The sequence below is a fragment of the Macaca fascicularis genome, chromosome 10 (genome assembly GCF_037993035.2).
Source record: "Macaca fascicularis isolate 582-1 chromosome 10, T2T-MFA8v1.1".
NCBI lineage: Eukaryota > Metazoa > Chordata > Mammalia > Primates > Cercopithecidae > Macaca > Macaca fascicularis.
Genome location: NC_088384.1, coordinates 5511038 through 5519458, shown reverse-complemented (window position 1 = coordinate 5519458; position 8421 = coordinate 5511038).

The window sequence follows — 8421 nt, the reverse complement described above, 5'->3', positions numbered from 1 at the left end:
ATGTGGCCCAGAGTTAGGGCTCCGTGAATATTTTCTGAATTGATAGAATGAAGAGGCCTACACACGAGCCATCCCTCGGCCCCTTCTCCGAGGTGCGGGAGGAGCTGCCCCGGGGAAGCCAGGCCAGAGCCCAGGCTCGCCTTAGCAGATTTGGGAGGAGTGGGTCGTGCTGGGGCTGTAGTGAAGCATTCCTGTGGTGCCAGGGGAGCGCTGGGAAGGCTGAGGTGGCCCATCGGCCGGGGACACCCAGCGCATTAGGGGGACCTGTCTGGACAGCCCAGCGAGGCCTTGAAGGAGGACAGATGAGGGAGTGGCCCTGATCAGGTGGGGGACCAGGGTCACCCAAGCAGTGTTCTTGGCCAAGTATAATATTTGGCTTCAGAAATGAGGGGTTTTTTTTTTTTTTTTTGGTCAATCGGCTGTCACATGTTTTATTTTGCTTTCAATGCCAGAGCTTCTCAGTTTGGCCCCTGTAGCCCTTTACGTCAGCTCTCTTTCCAGGTGTCCAGGAGCCTCTGATGCTATAGGCAGAATTGGTATAATGGAAATCATGAAAAAGAATGAAATCTTGTGACAATGGGCAAAAAAAAAAAAAAAAAAAGAAACCAGGTGTCTAGTCACTTTTTTTGTGCATGGTGGGAGGCAGTTTGAAAGTAAAACGAAAATTGGGGATGGGAAGCTTCTTGGTGGGGTCTGGACTGGGGAGTCTCATCTTTCTGACCACCCAGGAGCCTGTGTGGAGAGAGTGGCTGGGCCCACTGTCCAGCCAGCGCCGAGAGGATTTCTGAGTAGAGATGTGACCGCAGGGTCACCGATTAGTGTCGTAAAATAAGACCGGTGGTTGTGGTTACTAAATGTGTGCATGAGATCTACGTGGTAAAAAGGCCAAACAATTTTTTTTTTAAGCAGTGATAGAATTTTCCCTCCAGATTTAAAAAGAATCATCCCCGATGCTTTTGGTTTTCTAAAAGCAGGGCTTTTTTTTTTTTTTTTTGCCTGTGGAACGCCCTTTCCTTAATTCTGGCATTTCAGATGGCAGGAAGAGCATTTAGCTGAAATATTTACCTGCTGATTTGGGGCTCTTAAATTTAGAATCCCCTTTCATGTGTTTAAGAGAGATATTTACATTCAAATCAGCCTTTTATAATTACATTTTAAATTATAATAAAATGATGGTGCCGGCGCTCCAGTTTTCCATGTATTTTAACTGTAAGAGAAGCTGTCGTGAATTGAATGGGGGCTGCCCATCACCCAGAGCCCCCCCCCCACCCACCGTGTGGGTTCTGGCCTGCAGGGCACACGTGTGTCCTGAGCATGGTGGCTGCATGGGTGTTACCTGTGGGGCCCTCCCTCCACTGCCAGGAGAAGGGCCTGACGGGGATTCTGGCCCCACACAGTGCGATGGTTGCCCGACTTCACCACCTGCAGCTCCATCTGAGAAGGTCCTGATACGGGCTGGGGTCCAGGCCCACTCCCTTCGTGTCCTGAGCCCCACAGTGGCCTGCAGGCCTGCTTTGGAAGCCATTATCTCCTGGGCGGCCAGCCGGGCACAGCAGTGGACGTTTCTGGTCGAAGCGGTTCCGCGGGTAGGGGGACGGTCATCTCCTCCTGCAACTGTAACCCAGGCCCTGCCTCCCCTGCCATGCTCCTGTGGGTCCCACTGTTGCCATCTCGTCCTCAGTGGCTTCCCGATGTTGCTTGCTGGCAGAACAGGCCCCGCACCGTGGAGCATGGGGGACCCTTCCCCTCCCAGGGCCAGACTCTTGGCAGCCAGGCCAAGCCGCTGCTGGAATGGAATTCCCGGCGTTCCTGTTGGGGCGCATGGCATCAGAGTCCTACCTGCTTTGTCTCTGGCATCAGCTGGCGAGCCAGTCACGTGGCCGTGTGCGTGAGACCAGAGCCCAGGACTGAGGGCTCCTCCCGGGCAGCTTCCTCCTCGCTCACTCACCCCCACCCCCTTTTTTTTGGCTTTCAGCAGGACCAGCTCTGAGCAGGCGTAAAACAGTGTGAAAACAGAATCCAGGCAGCAGGGAGCTCCCGTCCACTGCGGCAGGCTCTCACAGTCCACTCGGGCTCTCGCGGTCCACCTAGACCACCCTTTACCTCGAGTCCTTATGGACAGAAAGGCCCTGATGTGTCCCGTACACCCAGGAGTCAGGCCCAGAACAAGGCAATGGTCACTCCATGCCATTCCCTCTGGTGCAGAGCTGGCCCTGCCTGCCCCTAGACGGCCATGGGGTGGGTGGCACCGCTTCCTGGGGAACCCCTTCCCACACTTCCAGCCTTATTGCTCACTCACACAAGGACACCCCAGTGGTCACTGCTGCAGCTCCCGGTCACATAGAGGGTGAGAAGGGAGAGCTGGACAAACAGGTGACCCAGCAGACCCAGCCTGATGCCCGCAGGAGAGAGCAATGGGGTCTGATATTTTGTCTCCAAATGAAAGAGCCACAGTGAAACCCCAGGCCTGCCAACCCCAGTTGTAGGGCCAGAGAACGGGGATGTTTCCCTGAGGTAGTGGCAAGGTTTGATTTTGGTGAAAGGCAAGGATTTGTGAGGGTCTGAGAGGGGAGGGTGATGGGCCTGGACTCCACCCCGACGCCCTGTCCATCGCAGCTGCCTGGCCACTCTCGGACCCCTTGGCGTCGAGTGCTGACTGGGTGCGTGCATGGGGCTTGGGGCTCTGTGCATGTTAATTCTGCCACTCCAGCAGCCCTGAGTGGGAGGAGCCATTACCCCCTTTCTATAGATGGGGAAACTGAGGCAGGCTTGCTCATGGTGAAGTGGCCAGTCGGACACAGGGCCAGATTCAAACCTGCAGCCTGGGTCCCCGGCTACAACAGCGCCAGCCTCCGCAGGCGTTAGAAGGGGGCTCACTGCCAGGGCCCCGGCCAGGGCAGCTTTCAGGGTGGGGTCTCTGGCCTCACCCTGGAGAAACGGGCAGGGCGCTGGCTGCCTCCTGCTGAGCCTGGCGTGGGAACAATGTGGCCTCTATCCCTGGAGTGAGCCAGGCTGCCCGGACGCCCAGCCCCTCAGAGCAGCCCGGTCAGGCAGGCGCCCACAGCATGGCGCCCAGGCCACGCTGCCCGTCCACAGGGTGCGGGCGCCTTGGCCAGGCCCAGGCGGCCGCTCCCCATGTGCTCCCTGGCTGGCCACTGAGTGGCCAGACGCCGGCTTCCTCCTCCCTCTCCCGCCCGGCCAGCCTCCTCCTTTTTGGTGGTGGGTTTGGGGGCCCGGCCCACCCGCCACTGCCACGTCTGCCATCCTCCCGCACCCACGAGCATCTTTCAAAAATTCCCGGTGGGCGGGGCCGAGCTGCAGCGGCCGCCTCTGCCCCCCCTCCCCGGGCAGCCAGTGCCAGATGAGAGCAGGAGACAAAAGTAGCATTTTCCTCGTACTCCGGGGCTGGCAGCAGGGCCTTCCCCCAGCACCACATGGCTCCTGGCAGCCCTGCCCCCTGTGCCGGGGTGGCCGAGGCCCAGCCGGGCCCACTGGACCGAGGGACGGTGACAGCCAGAGACCGGGGGCCCACAGGCCCGCGGCCGGGGCTGGCACCGGGCAGCCGGCTGGCCGGCAGGACCTGCCCTCCTCCCCCGCCCGGGTGACCGGCCGGGCCCATGGACGTCATTTTCACTTCCTGGCTTTGGAGAAGGCGCCTCCATCCTCCGGCACCTCGGGTAAGTCACCTTCTTTCCTTCTGTCGTGAAGACGAGCCGAGGGTGCTGCCATCTTGTGCCCCGGTGCCTGTTACGTGTCCTCCCTCTAATTGGTTCTCCAAACTCGGAATTCTATTTCAGAGCCCTCCATCTTCCGTGCAGGAAGCCCTGCCAAAAACTGCAGGGAAAATGCAGAAGCCAAGCCCATTTACTTTCAAGATCCAAAGCTACAGGCTTTAGAAATCACAATAAAAATGAATGTTTATTATTTCACAGTAGCTATGTCTTCCATTATAATGGGAACAAATGCTTTGGGAGTATTAATAGCCATGGCCTACTCCTGCCTGCCTGGTTGTGGCAGTTTGTGTGTGGGGTCTCATTGTGATTATTATTATTATTGTCTTAATTTTTGGTGGCACCAGGAGTGGCAAAGGGAAAACCACCAGGACCGTCCACGGCTCCTCCCAGCAAACTCATCGGCAGGCAGGGCCAGGCCAGCACCCGGGAGGGAGGACTTTGCATCTAGAAACAGAGGCCCTTTTATTTTGTCCGGCATCTTTAATGCTACCATGTCCACAGTTTAGGGATCTAGTTCTTTCTCCCTTTCGTTTTATTTTTTGGAAAAAAAAAAAAAGAAAGAAAGCTCCTTTTGGCTCTCAGCTCAGCGTGGGGAAAAATATTTTAGGTTGTTTTGGGCTTTGTTTTTGAGCACTTATTTCAACTTGGGGGTTCCGCCTGAAAGTGCTGTGCCTGTCTTGTCACCGCCCTGCCCACAGACTGCATGTGGGGTGCGCTTGGACACTGTCCACTACACGGCCCCTTGGGGGTGTCCTGAGTGGCCTCATGGGCTGCCCGTGTCCTGGATCCCACCCCAGTTCCTCACCTGCAGAGCTGTTGAGGGGAGACACCCAGGTCGTCCAGGGCCTGAAACGTGGCCGGCAGGGCTGGAAGTCCCTCAAAGGCCTTTGAGTCCCCCCGCCTTGCCACTGCTGTCCCGGAGTTGGGTTCAGTGGCTGCCTGGGTGTCCCTTTTGGTCCCTGGCCCTCCAGAAGTGCTGACCCTTTTGATTCAGAGGTGGGCTTTGCAGAGCGCAGCCCATGCCCACCTCCACGCTCTGGCAGGCTGACAAAAGCGTCCTGGGATGTGGCCTGGTTTCCCACCCTTGAGGGGAGCCAGGGTCTTGATTTATAGAAAATGGAAGAATCAGACCCGGAAAGTTCTAAACAGCACTGAGAGGAAAACTCCCATGGAAATCCATCTTTGTTTTCCCAGTTCGGAGGCGCGTGGGCCCTGCGTGCGCGGGCCTCGGTCTGAGCGGCCGGCCTCCGCAGACAGCACCAAATCTGTAAACCGAGCTCAGCTCACGCGAGGACTCTCGGCGGCTGCTTTTGTTCGTAGATGAGCCAGCAGTCGATACTGGAGGGTCTGGGGCTGCAGAAACAGGCATATATAGCAGAGATAATTAAAACATTTCATGATTGTGACAGCCACATTCTGCTGCTGCAAGCTGGAGGATTCATGCCACCCAAATATTTAGCAAGCATCAAATAAAACACTGGTGGCAAAATAAAAGTAATAGAAAAAAAAAAAAAAACCAGCGCGTAATATATTTCAAAGGCAAGAGTCAAGGAGATAGGGAATGGACCGGGGGGAAAGTGGGGAGAGTTCAGCATTTTAAAAGAATTTCCGTGTTTAACAGCTGGACACTCATTTTTTTTTTTTTTTGGGGTATAATTAATGTAGGCAAATAGACCCTTAATCCTAAATCCTGGAATGAAAGATGGTCAAATTTCCTGATCATTAATTTATCGTTTTTGTTTTTTGTTTTTTTGGACAGGGTAGGGGGCAAGTAGCAGAAAAATCAATTAATTCACATAAGGAAACATTTTCGTTCTAAATTAATATTGCCACTGCAGTTACATTTATCTAGTATTTTTAACATGTATGGATAACACACTTTCCTGTGTATACCTTGGATACCTGGGACCATTGTATGTGATCAACTATCATCTTAGTTTTTTAGCTTGGCTAACACTTGACCCCTCCCTGCCACCTCAAAATCAGTAAAATGCTGTGGATTCTGCTTTTTAAAAAATCAGGCTAAAATCTCAGCATTCTCCATGGCTCCCAGTGCTTCTCGGCAGTTTTTTTTTTTTTTTTTTTTTTTTTGAAGAAAGTACCACGCAAAGCACTTTTCACATCATCGCTTCTATATAAATTCCACTATAGACTGAAATTATACATTCTCACAGCACAGATGGGCTGGTCTGTCATTACGGCTGCTGGGTACTTGTTGGAACACACAGCATATTTCAATTGTGGAGTCGACAATTTCGAAGAACTGGGGTCAAAATAAACAAGTTGCATTTGTGTATAGAAACAGACTTATTCAATGATCTTCTCATCCCCTGGAAAGTTCGGCAGAGGAACAATCATCACCTTCATTAAACTTTAATTTAATTTTTGGTCTTCATCTTTTAAGACCCCACGTGCCCTGTGTGAAAGACCCATCAATGTTTTAACTAATTACCCATTTTTCTCTTGTGCTGCAACGTCAGCAGCGGGACACAAGATTTAAATTCAAACTCCTGGGTGTGGCTTTTAATATCTTTTGGCTGCAATTTTAACATCTTAATAATTTTATTATCTTTCTAATCTCTATAGGGAAGGTGTTAAATTTCTAACTGTTCTGTGTTGAGTTGCATATTATTTTGAGGCCTTTATGAAAAATCAGATGATGAATATTTAGGATGGTCTAAAGACACATTTAAATCCAAACACCATCCACAAAAAATCTAGCAGGTAAAATACATAAAGTAGCCATAAACTTAAAAAAAAAAAATTATCTCACCTAGATAGCGAAGTGCAGAATTTATTGGTTTGTATCAACCTCCTTGAGGGCACAGCAGTTTTTACAGCCACAGTAATTTGCAAATGATGATAACTGTTTATTTTGCAAATATGCTCATATTATGATGTAATCAGTGGAGGCTTCTTTCTTTTCCCATATGTGTAACTGTTTGCCTCTGTGTTTCTAAATTCTGAATTCAGGCTCTGCAGTTTCTCACCGGCTGAGACCACGTTCCCACGTTCCTGCCTCAGTGGCAGTGGCCGGGAGGAGGGAAGGGCGCACCCCCCTGTATTCCCTCCTGTGAGCTCCAGCCGCCACATCCATTTGTTCACAGAAGTACTTTGTTGTGGCTTATTTATTTGAAGGGATGGACCTGTTGGCGGAGATGTTAGCAAATAATAGGAAAAGTAAAAGTTGATGAAATTCGCCAGAGCTGCTTGGGAGCCAGCTCTGCTGTCTGGTAGCTTTAACGACGTCATCCCTTCCAATTCTGGTCTTTTAGCCTATTGACTCCCGCCCTCGTAGCAAGAGGAATATGGCCCTGGTCTGGGCGCTCTAAAAGATAAGGCAAAGTGAAACAGCCGCAGCTTTTGGGTCTCAGAGCCTCTTAGCAGCGGTGGGCGTGGCCATGGTGGTAATAGTAGCAATAGCACTCTCTGCTGCTCTTCACAGGTGCCCGCTGGGTGCGGTGGCTCCTGCATTCAGAAAAGCACCAACTCTGGGACCCAAGGTCTGGGTTCAGATTGAGTCGTCTTTGTTTCCGGGCCATGTTGATCGGGGGCAAGTCATTTCACCTCTCCAGCTTCATTTCCTTATCTGTAAAATGGAGGCAGTAAATGTCAACTTTCTGAACATATGGAAAGCTGGGTTCATGGTGAGCACCCCATAAATGCTATTGCTTCCTTGCCTGATTTCTGAGGCTCAGACTGTGCCTGCAAGGGGGCATTTTTATCACCTCCATTCCACCAGGGGAGGCAGCGAACCTCGGAGAGGCTAAGTGGGTTCCCCGAGGTTCAACCAGCTGATAAGGGTTTGGCCAGGACTTGAACCCAGCCCTGCCATCCTCCAAAGCCCATGTGCTGCCATAGCATTCACTGACGGGTGTTGCTGTACCTGTGTGTGTGGGGCCCCGGGTGTGGACAGCATGCCTGTACACAGAGGGGTGTGTGTGTAACGTTTGCACATGTGCACAGGTGTCCTCTTGTTTCTCCATTGCGTGAGGTTCCTGGTAGGTCGGCAGTTTCCAAAGAGGTGAACTGGTGTTTGGAGGTGCATTTGTTTGAGTGGGCCGCACAGTCCTCAGACCGCCCCTGGGGATGACTGGGCCTTGGGCTCTCCACTGCCCCAGGGATGCCTGTGTGAAGAAGGGTGTTTCTCCCCAGCCCAGGGCTAGCCAAAGCCGGCAGTGGGTGGACTGGGTATCCAGGCGTGGGCTTCTCGTAGGTGCTCAGCACTGCTGAGGGAGGCCCTGGCTGAGTGGCCTGCATGCTGGGCCTTGGCCAGACGCGCTGCTGCCTCCTTATGTGGACAGGCGGTTCTGGGCGCCGGCCATTTGCAGACTGGGAGGAGTGGATGTGAGGCCTGCAGGCCCTGGAGAGGAAATGGCGGCGTGGGCAGGCCCAGAACAGGACCCGGAAGGCGGGCCGAGGGAGGGAGCGGCCTGGAAGGCCTCTGTCGGCCGGTCAGCGTGGTAGCGGCCTTTCTCCAAGAAGCGGCCAGCTGGCCAGGCCTTCCCGGGCAGGTCTGTGTGTCTGCCCACATGCACACACGTGTAGCTGCGTGCCAGGGCACAGGGAGGTTTAGCAGCCTTATTTCCTAATAGGGAACATAGCAGTGCCTGGGGTTTGATGAGGCGGTGTAAACGCCCAGCACACCTCCAGACAAAAGAGACCGTGATAAAAACGATTCTTACTA